The sequence below is a fragment of the Cupressus sempervirens genome, chromosome 3 (genome assembly GCF_028749045.1).
Source record: "Cupressus sempervirens isolate cs-2001-9-10 chromosome 3, ASM2874904v1, whole genome shotgun sequence".
In the NCBI taxonomy this organism is placed as follows: domain Eukaryota; kingdom Viridiplantae; phylum Streptophyta; class Pinopsida; order Cupressales; family Cupressaceae; genus Cupressus; species Cupressus sempervirens.
The window spans coordinates 100482312-100501493 of NC_143120.1; the positions used below are offsets into that span (position 1 = coordinate 100482312).

The 19182-nt window shown below is 35.2% G+C and overlaps 2 pseudogenes; both read right to left on the minus strand.

The window, feature by feature from the left end:
• Window positions 1-273: 273 nt before the first annotated feature.
• On the minus strand, window positions 274-7786 carry LOC149564979 (uncharacterized; annotated as a pseudogene).
• Window positions 7787-8169: 383 nt separating this feature from the next.
• LOC149564980 (uncharacterized) lies at window positions 8170-12012 on the minus strand (annotated as a pseudogene).
• Between the last annotated feature and the right edge of the window lie 7170 nt (window positions 12013-19182).

The following is a 19182-nucleotide window of genomic DNA, read 5'->3' on the forward strand; positions in this document are numbered from 1 at the left end:
TACCAAATTCTCCAATTTCCCAGATCTAAGTGAACATTTTGACTACTTGAATGTTTTTATTTTTTTAATTTCTTTGCATTGTATATGATTTTGATTATTTATTTAATTTTATGGCATGCATAGATCCCTTAAATAATATACTTTCTTTAAAATAATAATTTCAACCAATGAATACGAATAGAAATAAGAAGATATCCATATACATCCACACTTGAGAAGAGAAACAAAGAGAATCATTCAAAGACGGAAAGGAAGGAGATTAAAATAGCTTTATTAAAATTTGATTTTTGGAACATTTTGATCAAGAATGAAAATGATTTCATCCATGATCTTGAAGTACTTAAAGCAAGATTTTTTACTTAAACATAATATTCCAATGACAATTCCAAACCCAAATCCAAAACTCAACCCAACTCCTACTTCCCACCAAGCATCATCCCATTGCTCATCATTTACATCTTGAGTGTGAGTAAAATTTGGAGAAGGAGAAGAGGGAAAATTTGTGTTGATCTAAAGTCCACAAAGATATGCATTGTTGGAAAATGATCTGCCATTGAATGTAAGAAACTAACCCCCTACTGGTATTCTACCAAATAAATTATTATAAGATACATTGAAATAACTCAAATATGTAAGAACTTTTAGCTCTCTAAGAATGTCTCCAATAACATTGTTCTTTGAAATATAAAGTGATTTCAATTTCACAAGATTTCCAAAAGAAGCAGGAATCATTCCATTGAGATGATTTCTTGATAAGTTGAGAAACTTTAGGCCAATGAGGTACCCAATGCCTTTTGGAATATTACTTGAGAAGTTGTTGCCAGAGAGATCAAGACATCGAACCATTGCCAAAGATTTTTGATACTCTAGAAATTGGCCTTTGTTAACTATTTCCATCTTGTCTACATAAGGCATTGAGCTAGAATTTGAATATTGAAGGACATCTAAGCTTTCTGTTTGATTCTTCATTGCTTCCAAGTTACTCAAGCTACTTGGAATAGCTCCAAACAAATTGTTATTTGACAAAACCAAGACTTGAAGATGTTGCAATTTTGTCAATTGTAATGTTATTTCACCTGTGAATCCATTTGATCTGAGTACTAAAATTTGGAGATCAATCAACTTACCTAACCAATTTGGGATTTCTCCATCCATGTCATTATATCCCAAATCTAAAATTTGTAAAGATGTACACTTCTGAAGTGAAGATGGAATTGGCCCTTGTAGTTGATTACCTCCTAATTTTAATGTTTGAAGACAAACCATGCTCTTGATTTCACCTTTGAACTGATTTTTTTCTAGATTCAAAACCTTCAGTGTTGTTGAGCAATTACCAAAGCTTGCAAACAAATTACCTGTAAACTTGTTCTTTGACAAATCCAGAACCTCTAAAGAAGGACCTTCACAAATAGAATGTGGAAAGAGACCACTAATACTATTATTTGCAAGTGAAAAATAAATGAGTTGGCTAGAGCTGTATTTGTTTATGCTTTCTTGACTAATCCTCTCAAATTGATTATCTGACATTTCAAGAAACTGCACATTCGGATGTGGCATTGGAATATTCCCTTGCAACTTATTTCTATGTAAGTCCACATACTGAACATCAAATGCACTGAACTTTGAGAGCAATGCTCCTTCAAATTGATTGTATGAAAGATTGAGTCTCTCCAAAAGTGTGAGGTCCGACAACCATTCTGGAATATTTCCCCTCAAAGAATTATTAGATAAGTCTATTTGGCTTATGCTGTATTGAGTGGATATGAAAGATGGAAAATCACTGTGCAAATTACATGTATTGAGATCCAAATAATGGAGCTGAAATTTAGGGATCCAGTCCGGATGAATATCTATTGTCAAGAAAGCATTGGAAAGCTCCAATAAAAACATTTTTGTCAAACCATCTAACTGAGAGAGTAAAACAGTGCCACTCAAATAATTATCGCTGAGAGAAAGACACTTAAGGGAAGATAGATTACTGATAGTAGACGATAGACTCCCATTTAATTGTTTTGACTCGAGGGAAAGTACCAGCAACTTTGATAGTCCACATAAAGAGCTCCATGGAATATTGCCTCTAAGCAAGTTATGAGAAAGATCGAAGACAGTCAATGACGACATATTCCCAACTAAAGAAGGGATAATGCCTTGAATTTCGTTATCAGAAAGATCCAAGTGACTCAGTGAAGACATATTTCCAATAGCAGGAGGGATAATGCCTTCAATTTTATTATCGTTAAGATATAAGGAGGTCAATGACGACATATTCCCAATCGAATTTGGAATCACTCCTACCACATTTGAACTATAAATATAAAGGCTCCTGAGTTGGGAAGCATGCTGCACGATGGAGGATAAGTTTACTTTGAGATTGGGGTTGTAGAACAAGTAAAGGTTTCTCAGGTGGGGAAGAGCTAACACGGTGGAAGGGACGGAACCATGGAGATTGTAGTTGAAGAGGTCAAAGGTAACCAAAGATGTAAGGTTTGAAATCCAGATAGGAAATGACTGGTGGGCGATGTCACTATCAGTAAGGCCAGGACCGGAGAGGGAGGTGAGGTTGACAAGAGGAGAGAGAGCTGTACCTGACACCCCAGACATGCGCAGTGTTGTGAGGTTGGTGAGGGATGCAACATTCTCGACCAGTGCACCATCACCTCCAATTGATGTAACATTCACCTTGTCCATGTAGAGCTCCTCCAAGCTTCGCAAGTTTCGAATCCACATTGAGCCCGATCGCCTCATCTCCAGGTGAGGATTGTAGGAGATGTCCAGATATTCCAAGGTAGACATGTTCCCAATCTCACTTGGAATCTGGCCAGTAAGCCAACAATCTTCCAAGCTTAGATGCGTCAATCTGGTGAGGGCCATGGGGAGATGCGAAGGGAAGGGAAGAGGGGACTGTTGAATATGAACACATGCACAATCCAATCTATAACAACAAAGATGATAAACAAGCAAAATAAACAAACCTCCAACAATAAAGAAACAGAGTACACTCTATTTTTTTAGAGCAGAATCAAACAACTTTTTTATTGCAGATTATACTATTCCAAAAAACCATTACATTTAATACCACTGCTGGTATATTTATTTAGAAAATAACTAATTAAAACTACTACCTAATCTCAAGTTCTGTATGGCATCTTCAACATGATTGCATGCATTATTAACCATCAAATTTAGAAATTACTAAAAAACTACCGATAACCATGCAATCTAACAACTATGCATGAAAGTTCTAATTTTAATTGTTGTGAACAGTGGTGGAACTGGAATTTTCTATTTCCAAGCAGCAGCAATCTTGGCGTTAATCTTCATACTCCCCCTTGATGCTGAGAGGACTGACAATTCGATCTCTGAGTACCAAAAATTGATCTTTTGCAACTGCCTTTTTGAAGATGTCTACAATTTTCTCCTTTGTGCTGATGTACTTCAACTCAACCACTTTATTTTGTACCAAATCTCTGATGAAATGTTGTTTCAAATCAAAGTGTTTGGTCCTACTGTGATGAACCAGATTCTTAGCCAATTTAATGGCACTTATGTTGTCACAAAAAATCACAGTAGGCTGAACCTGTATCTCTCCAATTTCTTCAAGAAGCTTTCTAAGCCATAAAGTTTGTGTGCCAGCTGAAGTGACTGCAACATATTCTGCTTCTGTAGAAGAGAGAGCAACCATACTTTGCTTCTTTGAACTCCATGTAATTAAACCGGAACCCAAAGAAAAAAAATTACCAGATGTAGATTTTCGGTCATCCAAACAACCTCCCCAATCTGAATCACTAAAGCCAACAAGCTCAAACTTATTAGAAGAATAGTGAATGCCAAAATCTACCGTACTTTTCACATACCTCAAAATTCTCTTGGCTGCCTTCATATGTTCCTCTGATGGATTTGTCATATATCTTGAAACCAATGAAACTGAATAAGCAATATCAGGCCTTGTGTGAGTTAAAAACATCAAACTCCCCACAATGCTCCTGTATAATGTATCATCAACAATTTTAGCACCATCATCTCTACATAATGTAACTCCATGAGCAATTGGAGTGGAAAGAGGTTTACAATCTACCATATCAAATTTCTTCAACATATCTTTTGCATATTTTTCTTGACAAATAAAAATTTCATCTTTACCTTGATAAACCTCCATGCCAAGAAAGTTTTTCATGAGACCTAAATCTTTCATCTCAAACTCATTCATCATAGAAACTTTAAATTCATCTTTCATCTTCGAACTACTACCCATATATAACAAATCATCAACATACAAACTCACAATAAGAATATCATTACCTTCTTGTTTGTAGTAAAGGGTAGGTTCACTCTTACTTCTTTGAAAGTCATTCTGCTGAAAATATCCATCAATTCTTTCATACCATGCACGTGGTGCTTGCTTGAGGCCATACAAAGCCTTCTTCAACTTGTAGACATAATCTTCTTTGCCTTGAATCTCAAAACCTTGTGGCTGTCCCACATATACCTCTTCTTCTAAGTACCCATTCAAGAAGGCACTTTTCACATCCATGTGATGAATACTCCATTTCTTTTGAGTTGCAAGAGAGATTAACATCCTAATAGTTTCTTGTCTTGCTACTGGTGGAAAAGTTTCTTCATAATCAATGCCATACCTTTGAGTGAAACCTTTAGCAACCAATCTTGCCTTGTGTCTTTCAACACTCCCATCACTATTATACTTGGTCTTATAGACTCATTTTGTGCCAATCTTCTTCTTCTTATGTGGAAGATCTACAAGCTCCCATGTTTCATTCCTATCAATGGAATCCATCTCTTCATTCATTTCTTGTATCCAAACCTCATTAGCACATGCATCTTCAAAACATGATGGCTCAGAATCAGCTTTAGCAAGTAATGCAAAATTTACTGTCTCACCTATTGGATCTTCTTCATGTGCTTGATTTTGACACCTCTCATAGATATCACTCAATCTTCTTACCTTCCTTGGAGGACTTGAGGATGGACTTGCTCTTGGGATTGGTGAGGGGTTTCTTGGTGGGCTTGGTGATCTTGAAATAGAACCATTAGCTAGCTGCTCATTATCATTATCAGCACTATCATCATCACCCAAAACTGATTTTGGCTTTCCAACATGTTGTTTTTGATGACCATAAACTCCCCCTTCATCAAAAATTACATCTCGTGAAACAAAAATCTTATTAGTAATAGGATTGAATAATCTATAAGCTTTGCTTTCCTCAATATAGCCCACAAAAATACATGATTCACTTTTAGCATCTAGCTTTTGCCTATTCTGATCAGGGATGCAAACATAAGCCAAACAACCAAAAACTTTAAAATGATTTATGTTAGGCTTTTTCTCATACCATGCTTCATATGGAGTCATCTTGTGTAGGGCATTTATAGGACTCCTGTTGAGAATATATATGGTTGTAGCAATTGAATCGGCCCAATAAGAATTGTTCAAACCCTTGGTTTGTAACATGCTCCTTGCCATTTCTACCACAGTACGATTCTTCGTTTCAGCCACTCCATTCTGTTGGGGTGTATATGCAGTTGTGAGTTGTCTTTTGATGCCATTCCTCTCACAAAAATTCTGAAAATCGTTTGAGCAAAATTCTCCTCCTCGATCTATTCTCAAACATCTGATTGTGTTCCCTTTATCATTCTCTACACGAGCTTTAAACCTCTTGAATGTATCAAAGGCTTCATCCTTAGTCTTCAAAAAATATACCCAACACATTCGTGAGTAATCATCTATAAAAGTAATGAAATATGATGACTTACCCAAGCTTTGTGTTTGCATTGGATCACAAATATCTGAATGAATAAGCTGAAGTGGGTATTGGGCCCTCCATGCATTGCCTTTTGGAAATGATTCCCTTGAATGTTTCCCTTTTGCACACCCTTCACAAATCTGTTTATGTTCTTCAACCTTAGGCAATCCAAGAACTAATGCATTTGATGTTAGATTCTTCAAACTATTGAAATTCAAATGGCCATACCTGAGATGCCACAACCAACTTTTATCCTCATAAGCCATATTGACAATCTGATTGTCATTTTGACCAAACTTCAAAGGAAACATCCTATTCTTTGTCATAGGAACAACTGTAATCACTTTATTTTTCCGATTCTTATCATAGATAGTACATTGCATGTTCTCAAATACCACTCTATAATTCTTCTCACATAGCTGCCCAACACTCAATAAATTATTCTTCCTCCTTGAGCACCTCCTCTTCCTCTAGATCCTCTTGAAAAATTCTGATTTTGGCCCCTTCCCGAGCCTTTGTTGTTGTTACTACTGCTACTAGCACCATCGTTCTTTGAAATTTGCATTTGGGAAGCAAAAGCCTTCTCGTTAACACTGGTAGATGTGTCCCTTATTCTATCCTCATGTGATATAAGAGATCCAACCAATTCATCATACTCCATGGTAGCTAAATTTTTGCTTTCTTCTATGGCAATTACTACAATATTCCATCTTGGGGTTAGAGATCTCAATATCTTTTGTATTATTTGCTCTTGAGCAATAGATTCACCCAAAGTGGCCATTTTATTAGTCACATCTTTCACTCTCACACAAAAATCTCCCACACTCTCTGTCTCCTTCATCTTCAAATTCTCATATTCTCTTTTCAAAGATTGTAGCTTCACAACCTTGATCTGTTCATTGCCATGGTAAGCATCTTTTAGAGTCTTCCAAGCCTCTTTTGTTGTCTGTGCATCAGCAATTCAGGGAAACAAGCTCTTATCAAGAGCCATCTGAATGTGAAACAATGACATTGCATTCTTCTTCTCAGCTTCTTTCTTCAATCTCCTATCATTAGGTTGGAGAGTATTCCAATCTGCAGGCTCTTCATATCCGAATTCAACGATCTCCCAAAAATCTTTTCCAATCAAAAAAGTCTTCATTTTGATTGACCAATATTGGTAATCAACTCCATCAAACTCTGGGATTTGCAAATTGTTTGCCATGTTGTTGTCTTCCAAACACCTTCAGCTCTGATACCAAATGTTGAATATGAACACTTGCACAATCCAATCTATAACAACAAAGATGATAAACAAGCAAATAAACAAACCTCCAACAATGAAGAAACAAAGTACACTCTATTTTTTAAGAGCAGAATCAAACAACTTTTTTATTGCAGATTATACTATTCCAAAAAAACCATTATATTTAATACCATTGTTGGTATACTTATTTAGAAAATAACTAATTAAAACTACTACCTAATCTCAAGTTCTATATGGCATCTTCAGCATGATTGCATGCATTATTAACCATCAAATTTAGAAATTACTAAAAAACTATCGATAACCATGCAATCTAACAACTATGCATAAAAGTTCTAATTTTAATTGTTGTGAACCGTGGTGGTACTGGAATTTTCTATTTCCGAGTAGCAGCAATCTTGGCGTTAATCTTCAGGGACAAGTCAACAAAAGTGAAGTCTAGGTACTCCAAATGGTGCAGCTGGAATAAGGCAGGGAATATCTGGCTGCTCGAATTCTTCACCGTTGCTGACAAGGAATAACGAAAGGTGGTGCTAAGATCGAGACGAGCCACATGGCCAGAGACCCTATGGCAGGCGATTCCCAGCTAGGAGCAACAGTAGAGCCCCCTCCATGAGCTCAGCTGGTCATATGGATCAACCAGCCCTTGTTTGAGGCGGAGGAGAGAACTTCTTTCTTCGGGAGGGCATCCTCCCCATGAGATTGAGATTGAGGTGGAGGAGCAACAGCAGGTGCCCACCAAGAGTAGCACTAGCAGCAGCAGAAACATGTCTCTGGCCATCTTTTACTTGACACCCTCTGAATCTCGATAATATTAATAATAAACCCAAAACGTTACGAATTGAGGCTTTGTCTTCGTACTCTATGAAATTGGCTATAAATAATATGTGGTAAATAATGTTATCCTAAAATCCATCATTTAATAGAAATTAATGCGAAATAATGTTTGCTACTAAGATTTACCCAAAAAAAGACAAAATGAATATATACAATTGAATTGATTTTGATTATTTATTTAATTTTATGTCATATATAGATACCTTAAATAATATACTCTCTTTCAAATAATACTTTCAACCAATGAATATGAATAGAAATAAGAAGATATTCATATACATCCACACTTGAGAAGTGAAACAAAGAGAATCATTCGAAGATGGAAGGGAAGGAGATTAAAATAGCTTTATTAAAATTTGATTTTTGGAACAATTTGATCAAGAATGAAAATAATTTCATCCATGATCTTGAAGCACTTAAAGTGACATTTTTTACTTAAACATAATATTCCAATGACAATTCCAAACCCAAATCCAAAACTCAACCCAACTCCTACTTTCCACCAAGCATCATCCCATTGCTCATCATTTACATCTTGAGTGTGAGTAAAATTTGGAGAAGGAGAAGAGGAACAATTTGTGTTGACCTGAAGTCCACAAAGATATGCATTGTTGGAAAATGATCCACCATTGAATGTAAGAAACTGACCCCTTACTGGTATTCTACCAGATAAATTATTATAAGATACATTGAAGTAACTCAAATATGTAAGAACTTGTAGCTCTCTAGGAATATCTCCAATAATATTGTTCTTTGAAATATCAAGTGATTCCAATTTCACAAGATTTCCAAAAGAAGTGGGAATCGTTCCATTGAGATGATTTCTTGATAAATTGAGAAACTTTAGGCCAATGAGGTACCCAATGACTTCTAGAATATTACTTGAGAAGTTGTTGCCAGAGAGATCAAAACATCGAACCATTGCCAAAGATTTTTCATACTCTAGGAATTGGCCTTTGTTAACTATTTCCATCTTCTCTACGTAAGGCTTTGAGCTAGAATTTGAATATTGAAGGACATCTGAGCTTTCTGTTTGATTCTTCATTGCTTCCAAGTTACTCAAGCTACTTGGAATAGCTCTAGACAAATTGTTATTTGACAAAACCAAGACTTGAAGATGTTGTAGTTTTGTCAATTGTAATGGTATTTCACCCGTGAATCTATTTGATCTGAGTACTAAAATTCGGAGATCAGTCAAATTACCTAACCAATTTGGGATTTCTCCATCCATGTTATTATATCCCAAATCTAAAATCTCTAAAGATGTACACTTTTGAAATGAAGATGGAATTGGCCCTTGTAGTTTATTACCTCCTAATTTTAATGTTTGAAGACAAACCATGCTCTTGATCTCACCTTTGAATTGATTTTTTTCTAGATTCAATACCTTCAATGTTGTTGAACAATTACCAAAGCTTGCAAAAAAATTACCTGTAAACTTGTTCTTCGACAAATCTAGAACCTCTAAAGGAGGACCTTCACAAATAGAATGTGGAAAGTCACCGCTGATTCTATTAGTTGCAAGTGACAAATAAATGAGTCGGCTCAAGCTATGTTTCTTTTGGCTTGTTTGACTAATCTTTTCAAACTGGTTCTCTAACATGTCAAAAAAATTTACATTAGGATGTGGCATGAGAATATTCCCTTGCAAATTATTTCTATGTAAGTCCACATACTGAACATCAAATGCACTGAACTTTGAGGGCAGTGCTCCTTCAAATTTATTGTGTGAGAGATTGAGTCCCTCCAAGACTGTGAGGTCCGACAACCACTCAAGAATATTTCCCCTCAAAGAATTATTAGATAAGTCTATTTGTTTTATGTTGTATTGAGTGGATATGAAAGATGGAAAATCACCATGCAAATTACATGAACTGAGATACAAATATTGGAGCTGAAATTTAGGGATCCAATTGGGATGGATATCTATTGTCAAGAAATTATTGGAAAGATCCAATATTTTCATTTTTGTCAAACCATCTAACTGAGAAAGTGAAAAAGTTCCACTCAAATAATTATCGCTGAGATAGAGGTGCTCCAGGGAAGATAGATTATTGATAGTAGATGGCAGACTCTCGTTTAATTGGTTTGACATGAGGGAAAGTTTCAACAACTTTAATAGTCCACATAAAGAGCTCCATGGAATATTGCCTCTAAGTGAGTTATGAGAAAGATCCAAGATGGTCAATGATAACATATGTCCTATAGCAGGAGGGATAATGCCTTCAATTTTGTTATGAGAAAGACCTAGCATGGTCAAGGAGGACATATTCCCAATCAAATTTGGAATCACCCCTCCCACATTTGAATTGACAATACCAAGCATGCTGAGTTGGGAAGCATGTTGCACTATGGAGGATAGGTTTACTCTGAGATCAGGGTTGTAGAACAAGTAAAGTTTGCTCAGGTGGGGAAGAGCTAACACGATGGAAGGGATGGAACTACGGAGACTGTAGTTGTAGAGCTCGAGGGTAACCAAAGATGTAAGGTTTGAAATCCAGATGGGAAATGGTTGGTGGGCAACATCACTATTGAAAAGGTGGAGATGGGAGAGGGAGGTGAAGTTGACAAGAGGAGAGAGAGTTGTACTTGACACCCCTGATAGCCATAGTGTTGTGAGGTTGGTGAGGGACGCAACATTCTCGACCAGTGCACCATCACCTCCACTAGATGTAACATTCACATGGTTCATGTGGAGCTTCTCCAAGCCTCACATATTTCGAATCCAGGAGTCTGATTCCCTCATCTCCAGATGAGGATTGAAGGAGATGTCCAGATATTCCAAGGTAGATATGTTCCCAATCTCACTTGGAATCTGGCCAGTAAGCCGACAATCAAAGTGTTGGGTGATGCGACGTGCTCCGCAGTACCAATTGTAGGGCCCATTTGCCGTTGCACCAAAAGCCATGACTGCCATGACTGTTAGTGAACATGGAACACCACATAATTAACCACCTTTGGGCAGGGGAGCGCGTCGCATCACCCAAGAATAATTGAGTTTACAATACATGCGATCAACATTTATAGATCACAAATGATCATCTGAAGAGACAAAATAAATGGAGGGAAAAACACGAGTGTCTGTTGGCCTTCACAATTCATTCCTCTCAGCGACACTCCAAACATATTGACAAGAAGATGACACCATTGGAGTTGGTGCACTCAGATGTCTTCGGTCCAACAGAGGTAACCTCCCATGGAGGCGCAAATTTCTTTGTTTCCTTTCTTGATGATTGTACTAGAAAGGTTTGGGTTTATATGATGTCTAGAAAGTCTGGGTCGAGAAGGCACCGGGGAGATTTGAGCCCATGACCAGGCCAAAACAAGGCTCTAATACCAATTGCAGGGCCCATTTGCCGTTGCACCAAAAGCCATGACTGCCATGACTATTAGTGAACATGGAACACCACATAATTAACCCCCTGTGAGCAGGGGAGCGCATCGCATCACCCAACACAAAGAAGCTCAAATGGGTCAATCTGGCGAGGCTAATGGGGAGATGTGAAGGGAAGCGGAGTGGGAACAAGTCAACATAACTGAGGTCGAGGTACTCAAAATGGTGCAGCTGGAATAAGGCAGAGAATATCTGGCTGATCGAATTCTTCACCGTTGCTGACAAGGAATAACGAAAGGTGGTGCTAAGATCGAGACGAGCCACGTGGCCAGAGACCCTGTGGCAGGCGATTCCCAGCCAGGAGCAGCAGTAGAGCCCCTTCCATGAGCTCAGCTGGTCATCTGGATCAGCCAGCTCTTGTTTGAGGCAGAGGAGAGCACTTCTTTCTTCAGGAGGGCACCCTCCCCATGAGATTGAGGTGGATGAGGAGGAACAGCAGGTGCTCAGCATGCCCATCAAGAGTAGCACCAGCAGCAGCAATAAAAAGTATTTGCCCATCTTTTACTTGAGACGCTACGAATTGAGGCTTCCTCTTCTATCTATCAAATTGGCTGCAAATCGATGAGCATTTATAACACAAAAAAACCCACACACGCTGTGCCTTGAGTACGTCAATTGTTTTCTCATGGTTCCAAACAAAGTCTTTGCTGAGTAGAAAATATCAAGACTCGAAATTTCTGTAGTCTTTTTATCAATGTACAGAAAAGTATTTGAGCAATAATTTCCACACAAGATCGCTTTCCAGTTTTCAATGTATCTATCAATTGCAAAGTGAAGAGTGCGTGTCACTGAGTGCCATTTAAGATATTTTCTCAATCCTTTCTTATATAAAATACACTTCCTTTCTATTTTACACTTATTAGGGAATATGAGAAATCTCCCAGCCCTTTGAAGTTGTATTTGAAATTGTAAATTTAATTAAGGAAAAGGTTGGAAAGATTAGATAATGCCTATTATTATTATTTTGAAATTGATTATGTAAATTAAGCTAGTCAAGATATGTAACAGTAAAAAAATATGTTGTTATTTATTAGTTTTGAAATATTTAAGAAAAGTTATTAATATTCTTAGTTATTATAATATTTTATTATTTTACATAAAATATTATAATATTTCATTGTTTTACATTTACATAGAATTTTTTTGAGAGAACTAAAATAAATATGATAATTTTTTATTTTTTATTTTCAAACAATATGTATAGTTTAACATTTTTTAATAGGCATTTTATAATATTAAAATAATTATATAAAAATGTAAGAAATTTTCATTATTAAAAGATGAAGAAAATATAGAATCTTAAAATCTCTTGTATAACTAATTAACTATAAAACGATACTTAAATTTTTTCTTTTGCGAATTTAAGTTATGTTTTCCAACCAGGCGTAAATCACTTTACCTGATACGGTACTCTGCATAATTTCCACCGGCTATATAACTAATTATGAGAAAATTTCCACGTTTGAAGGGACATTGTTGGTTTTGGATTGCAGTTGTTATTATTGTTGGTTTTGGATGGACGTTGGATGGGGTCCATAATTTAATTTATGAGTGCGCGCGGTAACATCCGTAATTATCAGTTTAAATGGAATCTGTTTGTGATGGCCGCTATGTCATGTTTGGTGTGATTGTTGAGTGTGAATTCATCGTCCTTTTTCTGAGTGCGGTTTACCTCTTAAGATTCGAAGAGAACCCATTTCACACTTGTATCATTTAGTCAAATAGTAGAAATCTGTATAAGAAATGTGCTACATATAAGAAGAAAAAGAAATAAATTTTATTTTCACAGCTCTTGGGAAATTTGACCATTTCTCTTTTTCTTTAATGTTTTAAATAATATCTTAGATTTATTAAATTTTGAAATAATTAAATTTATAATTGAAAAATATAAATATTTGATATTAATAATAAAATGTTATATTTAATTTTAAAATAAACATTTATTTTATACAATCAATAGTGGAACTCTAAATGATTGGAAAAGAAATGGACCATCACCACTACCCATTAAATATTCTAATTTGAGTCTATCTAAAAGGATTATTAATTTTTTAAGAATATTTTAAAATTATTTTAAAATTATTTTAAGAATATTTAACATTTTAAAATTTAAAATTTATTTTTCCTTATTCTTTTTTTTTTAATCGGTAAACGGCCAAAGCCATGATAAATTTTATTAATTAAAATGATAAGTTACAATAACTTCTCTCCATTCAAATGTGCACTAGTAGGAAAGAACAGAGACCGGGACAAATTTCGTATATTATTACATTTTGAAAGGGGCACACCCTAGTAAGCTGATACCTAGATTAAATTACATTTAATAAAAGGGGGCAATACCCCTTATTATTACATCTTCACCAAATATTTCATAACTTCTAACAAATAGTGTTTGGACGGGAAAGCAGAACCAACCAACCAACTAATCACTTGCAGAGGTTAGTTAAAATACAAAACTCAGAGCAAGGATCATTTTGCCGAATAATCGAAATGATTGATTCTATTCTTGATAATTTTAAATGAAATATTATTAACCAAATCCATATAAATAAATCTAAAATGAACAAATAATAAACTAATAAACCTAACAAGAATGAATAATAGACTAATAAACTTTTATTAAACCCTACATTCCTTGAAATATTAGGAAGGGGCATTAATAAAAGATAACCCTACAAACAGTGCCTAGCTTGTTGAAAATGAAAACAACATTAATAACATCGAATCAGAAAAAATAGAAAAATAACCCTTGAGATCTGCTCAACCAATACCATACTACAGAGGAGATACATAAATCCCATAGGGTACTCTAAAAAAGATAATATGCTCAAAGGCTGCTCTACCATTCCTACTAAACTATAACCATATACTAATTGAACAAAGTAAAAATCTACCAAAATCTAAATCATTTATCATCTGAAACCCAATTAACAGAAATCAATATTGATCCCAATATAGCTTAATCACATTTAATGAGAATGCATAAACTATAATCTATCTAACAGGGGACATATAGTTAAAACAACAAATTTAAATGAGACATCTGATAAGAAGAAATTGACCCCAACCAAATACCATATCTCCAAACAAAACAAAGTAAAGAAATACAAACAATATATCAGAGCGTGGATAGTCCGGGCAACCATAATCTATATCAGAAGGATTTATGTAAGCCGTTGGAAGGCAAAGCCAAGAATCGGGGAACTATGTCAAAGGCAGAATGGGATCTTTTGGATAGAAAGGCACTCGGAAGCATTCGGTTATGCTTGGCACCATTAGTGGCATTTAATATTACAAAAGCAAAGACGACAGAAGATTTGATGAAAACCCTAGCAACACTGTATGAAAAGCCCTCCGCTTCAAACAAAGTATTTCTCATGAAGCGTTTATTTAATATGAAAATGGCAGAAGGTGGATCTGTTGCAGATCATTTAAATGAGTTTAATACTATTACTAGTCAATTATCTTCTGTGGGTATCAATTTTGATGAAGAAATTAGGGCTCTCTTGATTTTGTGTTCTTTACCTGAAAGCTGGAATGGCTTGGTAATGTCGGTGAGTAATTCTGTTCCTGGATCTAGTACCCTAAAATATGATGATGTGATCGGTGTTATTTTAAGTGAGGAAACTCGTAGAAAATCCTCAGGTGGATCTACATCAGGAAGTGCTTTAAATGCACAAAGCAGGGGCAGAATGACTGAAAGAGGAAGTAACTCTAGAAATTGTGCGAAATCAAGAGGAAAGTCAAAGGGGAGAAGGTCTCAATCGAGAGGACCAAATGATTGCTGGTACTGTGGGAAACTAGGGCACAAAAAGAAAGATTGCTGGAATCGAAAGAAAAATGAAAGAGATAAATCAGATGGAGACAAGGAGGCAAATGTGGTAAGTAACAAATCCGAAGAGGATGCTTTGCTTCTATCTTTAGAGAGTGTTGATGATTCATGGGTTTTAGATTCTGGTGCTTCATTTCATGCTACACCTCATAGAGGTTATGTCATGTTTGGTGTGATTGTTGAGTGTGAATTCATCATCCTTTTTCTGAGTGCGGTTTACCTCTTAAGATTCGAAGAGAACCCATTTCACACTTGTATCATTTAGTCAAATAGTAGAAATCTGTATAAGAAATGTGCTAGCTCTCGCATATGAGAAGAAAAAGAAATAAATTTTATTTTCACAGCTCTTGGGAAATTTGACCATTTCTCCTTTTCTTTAATGTTTTAAATAATATCTTAGATTTATTAAATTTTGAAATAATTAAATTTATAATTGAAAAATATAAATATTTGATATTAATAATAAAATGTTATATTTAATTTTAAAATAAACATTTATTTTATACAATCAATAGTGGAACTCTAAATGATTGGAAAAGAAATGGACCATCACCACTACCCATTAAATATTCTAATTTGAGTCTATCTAAAAGGATTATTAATTTTTTAAGAATATTTTAAAATTATTTTAAAATTATTTTAAGAATATTTAACATTTTAAAATTTAAAATTTATTTTTCCTTATTCTTTTTTTTTTAATCGGTAAACGACCAAAGCCATGATAAATTTTATTAATTAAAATGATAAGTTACAATAACTTCTCTCCATTCAAATGTGCACTAGTAGGAAAGAACAGAGACCGGGACAAATTTCGTATATTATTACATTTTGAAAGGGGCACACCCTAGTAAGCTGATACCTAGATTAAATTACATTTAATAAAAGGGGGCAATACCCCTTATTATTACATCTTCACCAAATATTTCATAACTTCTAACAAATAGTGTTTGGACGGGAAAGCAGAACCAACCAACCAACTAATCACTTGCAGAGGTTAGTTAAAATACAAAACTCAGAGCAAGGATCATTTTGCCGAATAATCGAAATGATTGATTCTATTCTTGATAATTTTAAATGAAATATTATTAACCAAATCCATATAAATAAATCTAAAATGAACAAATAATAAACTAATAAACCTAACAAGAATGAATAATAGACTAATAAACTTTTATTAAACCCTACATTCCTTGAAATATTAGGAAGGGGCATTAATAAAAGATAACCCTACAAACAGTGCCTAGCTTGTTGAAAATTAAAACAACATTAATAACATCCATTCAGAAAAAATAGAAAAATAACTCTTGAGATCTGCTCAACCAATACCATACTACAGAGGAGATACATAAATCCCATAGGGTACTCTAAAAAAGATAATATGCTCAAAGGCTGCTCTACCATTCCTACTAAACTATAACCATATACTAATTGAACAAAGTAAAAATCTACCAAAATCTAAATCATTTATCATCTGAAACCCAATTAACAGAAATCAATATTGATCCCAATATAGCTTAATCACATTTAATGAGAATGCATAAACTATAATCTATCTAACAGGGGACATATAGTTAAAACAACAAATTTAAATGAGACATCTGATAAGAAGAAATTGACCCCAACCAAATACCATATCTCCAAACAAAACAAAGTAAAGAAATACAAACAATATATCAGAGCGTGGATAGTCCGGGCAACCATAATCTTATCTAATTATTTTGAAAAGTTCACTAAAGCTAATATACAGTGTATAGATATATGAATTTACAAAAGCTTAATAATATTGTGTCTGTCAGTTTTCATAAATTCCATTTTATAATCAAAATTTTACATTGCATCCCCCAAAATCCTGGATATAACAATGAACATTATACATTAGATTATCGATAAGAACCATACCCTATTTATAGAGACTAATAGAAAATAGTGAAATCTTTGTAACAATTCCCATTCCTCTGAATATGCGAAAGTAAATAGCAAAAAGGAAAACTGCTAATAGACCAACCATGCAGGACCACCATCATTTCTTCCAAAAAATCATTATCACCTTTGCAACATCATAGGGATTTTGTACCTTGAAGAATGGGGGGAACAAGAATGAAGACTTCTCCCTACTAGTTTTTTCTATATTCGGGGTGCTGAAGTTTACTTTGTCGATGTCTTCAAAGGTAACTCTGGGATGAACATACGCCTTATGAACATTAAGGTAATTGGTTAGCCATCCTTGCCCTATTGTGAGTACAATTTTCCTCTAACCCATAAGAAAATGAAAGCAATGTTCCATTTTTGGCCAGGCCATGTTGAAGGCAAACTTATCCCAAATAACTAGGGCTAGTCGCCTAGGAATATTTGCAATATTCAAGCTCCTTGGTGCATATTTCATGTACATTTCTGGAAGTGGCAGGCACAGGTTTTCATCCAGCCCCGTGATGGCCTCCTCTATGCCCTTGCACCAGGTTGATTGGAAAATGTTCAAGCACAATCTAATCATTTTCCACTTCTTAAAACCCATTTGAGCCATACAACCTATAAATATCCCTATGACATTGCTATTAGTGTGCCATGACAGTCATATTTAAAGACTCCTTCTCCAATTGCATGACTGATGACAATTCTTGTCATGCCATCAACCTTTCTCAAAATATTGTTCCATCGCTCAAGCTTTGCCTCCCTAATAAAGGCCATAGTCCTTACTTTAGAGGTATGAAAAACACTTACATTTGTGTCCATGATTTCAAAATCAAACCCTTCCAGATAGTGACTGCATGGATGCAGGAGACAAGAAGCTAGGTAGAAGCCTCTTGAAGACACTCGAAGCCTAATTAAGGGGATGCTTGCCAACATCCCCAAATAATCAGGTGACAAGCTATAAAAAGCATGATTTAATGAGCACTCCAGCTAATGAGTACTCCGTCCAAGGTCACAAATGCAAGTCTAAAATAAATTAAAGTGGAGTAAGAAAACCTGGAACAAATCTTAATCTAAAAACCTTCCAAAACCCTTTCAAATCACCAATTGATGAAAGCACAAGAGTTGAGCCAAGCTAAAATACCAAGGGACATACGTAAACAAGATTAGAGCAAGAAAATTACCATGATCCCCCAAAAAAGAAAAAAGAGGAAAAAATCTAAGAAAAAATGTTGGATAAATGAAAACCATTAGCCCCATGATTAGCTAAAGAATCTGCCTTTGAATTGCCTTCTCTAAATATATGACAAATCCTTAACTCTTTGAATTTTTCATGTAGGAAGGTAACCTCTTGTAGTCTTGAACTAAGAATCCAATTAGGTGTAGACCACTTTCTAATGGCATTAAGAAAAATTTGTGAATCTTCCTCTATAATAAGTTTAGAAATGCCCATCTATAGACAAATGTTTAAACCTTCCTCTAGAGCCAAGAATTATACCATATTATTGGAGGTAGGATTGATGGGTTTTGCCAACTTAGCTGTCTAGAATCTTGAATCATTGTTGAAAATACATCTAATGCCTTCCTTCCCTGAATTGCCTCTGGTGGCACCATTGAAATTTACCTTAGCCCATCCTTTCGGAGGTGGCAACCATTTACAATTTCTTCTAGCCTCCTTATTTGCTTTAGGGTATATCGGCAGGGGTTTAATCAATTTAGGCCAACACTTCTTGATAAAACCATCCCAGTATGAAAAGGATCATTTTATGATCCTTGATTTCCTAAAGAAGGAGTTGACATTTTCAATGATGCTGGCTTCAATCTTTGGGATCAGTTCTACCCCTTCCATCTCTTTATAACAAAAAAGTCTTATGTTCCTCTCTTTCCAAATTTCCCACATGAAGAATGATGGACTAATGTTCCATATTTTGCTATAAATTCCTTTACAAATGTTAGTAGGCCATCCAGTAAGGAAGTCCTTAAACTTCTTTGGGAACAGAGCAGACCAACCTATGTTATGAATGAGCCATTCCCAACATTTTCACATAAAGGAACACTTATAGAGAAAATGTTCCACATCCTCATTATCACTTTTATAGATGAAACATCTAGAAGGGCCTATAATACCAATTTTATTAAGTCTATCTGATGTAAGAAATTTATTTTGGGAAGCTAACCATAAGAAAAAATTGGCTCTAGGTAAACA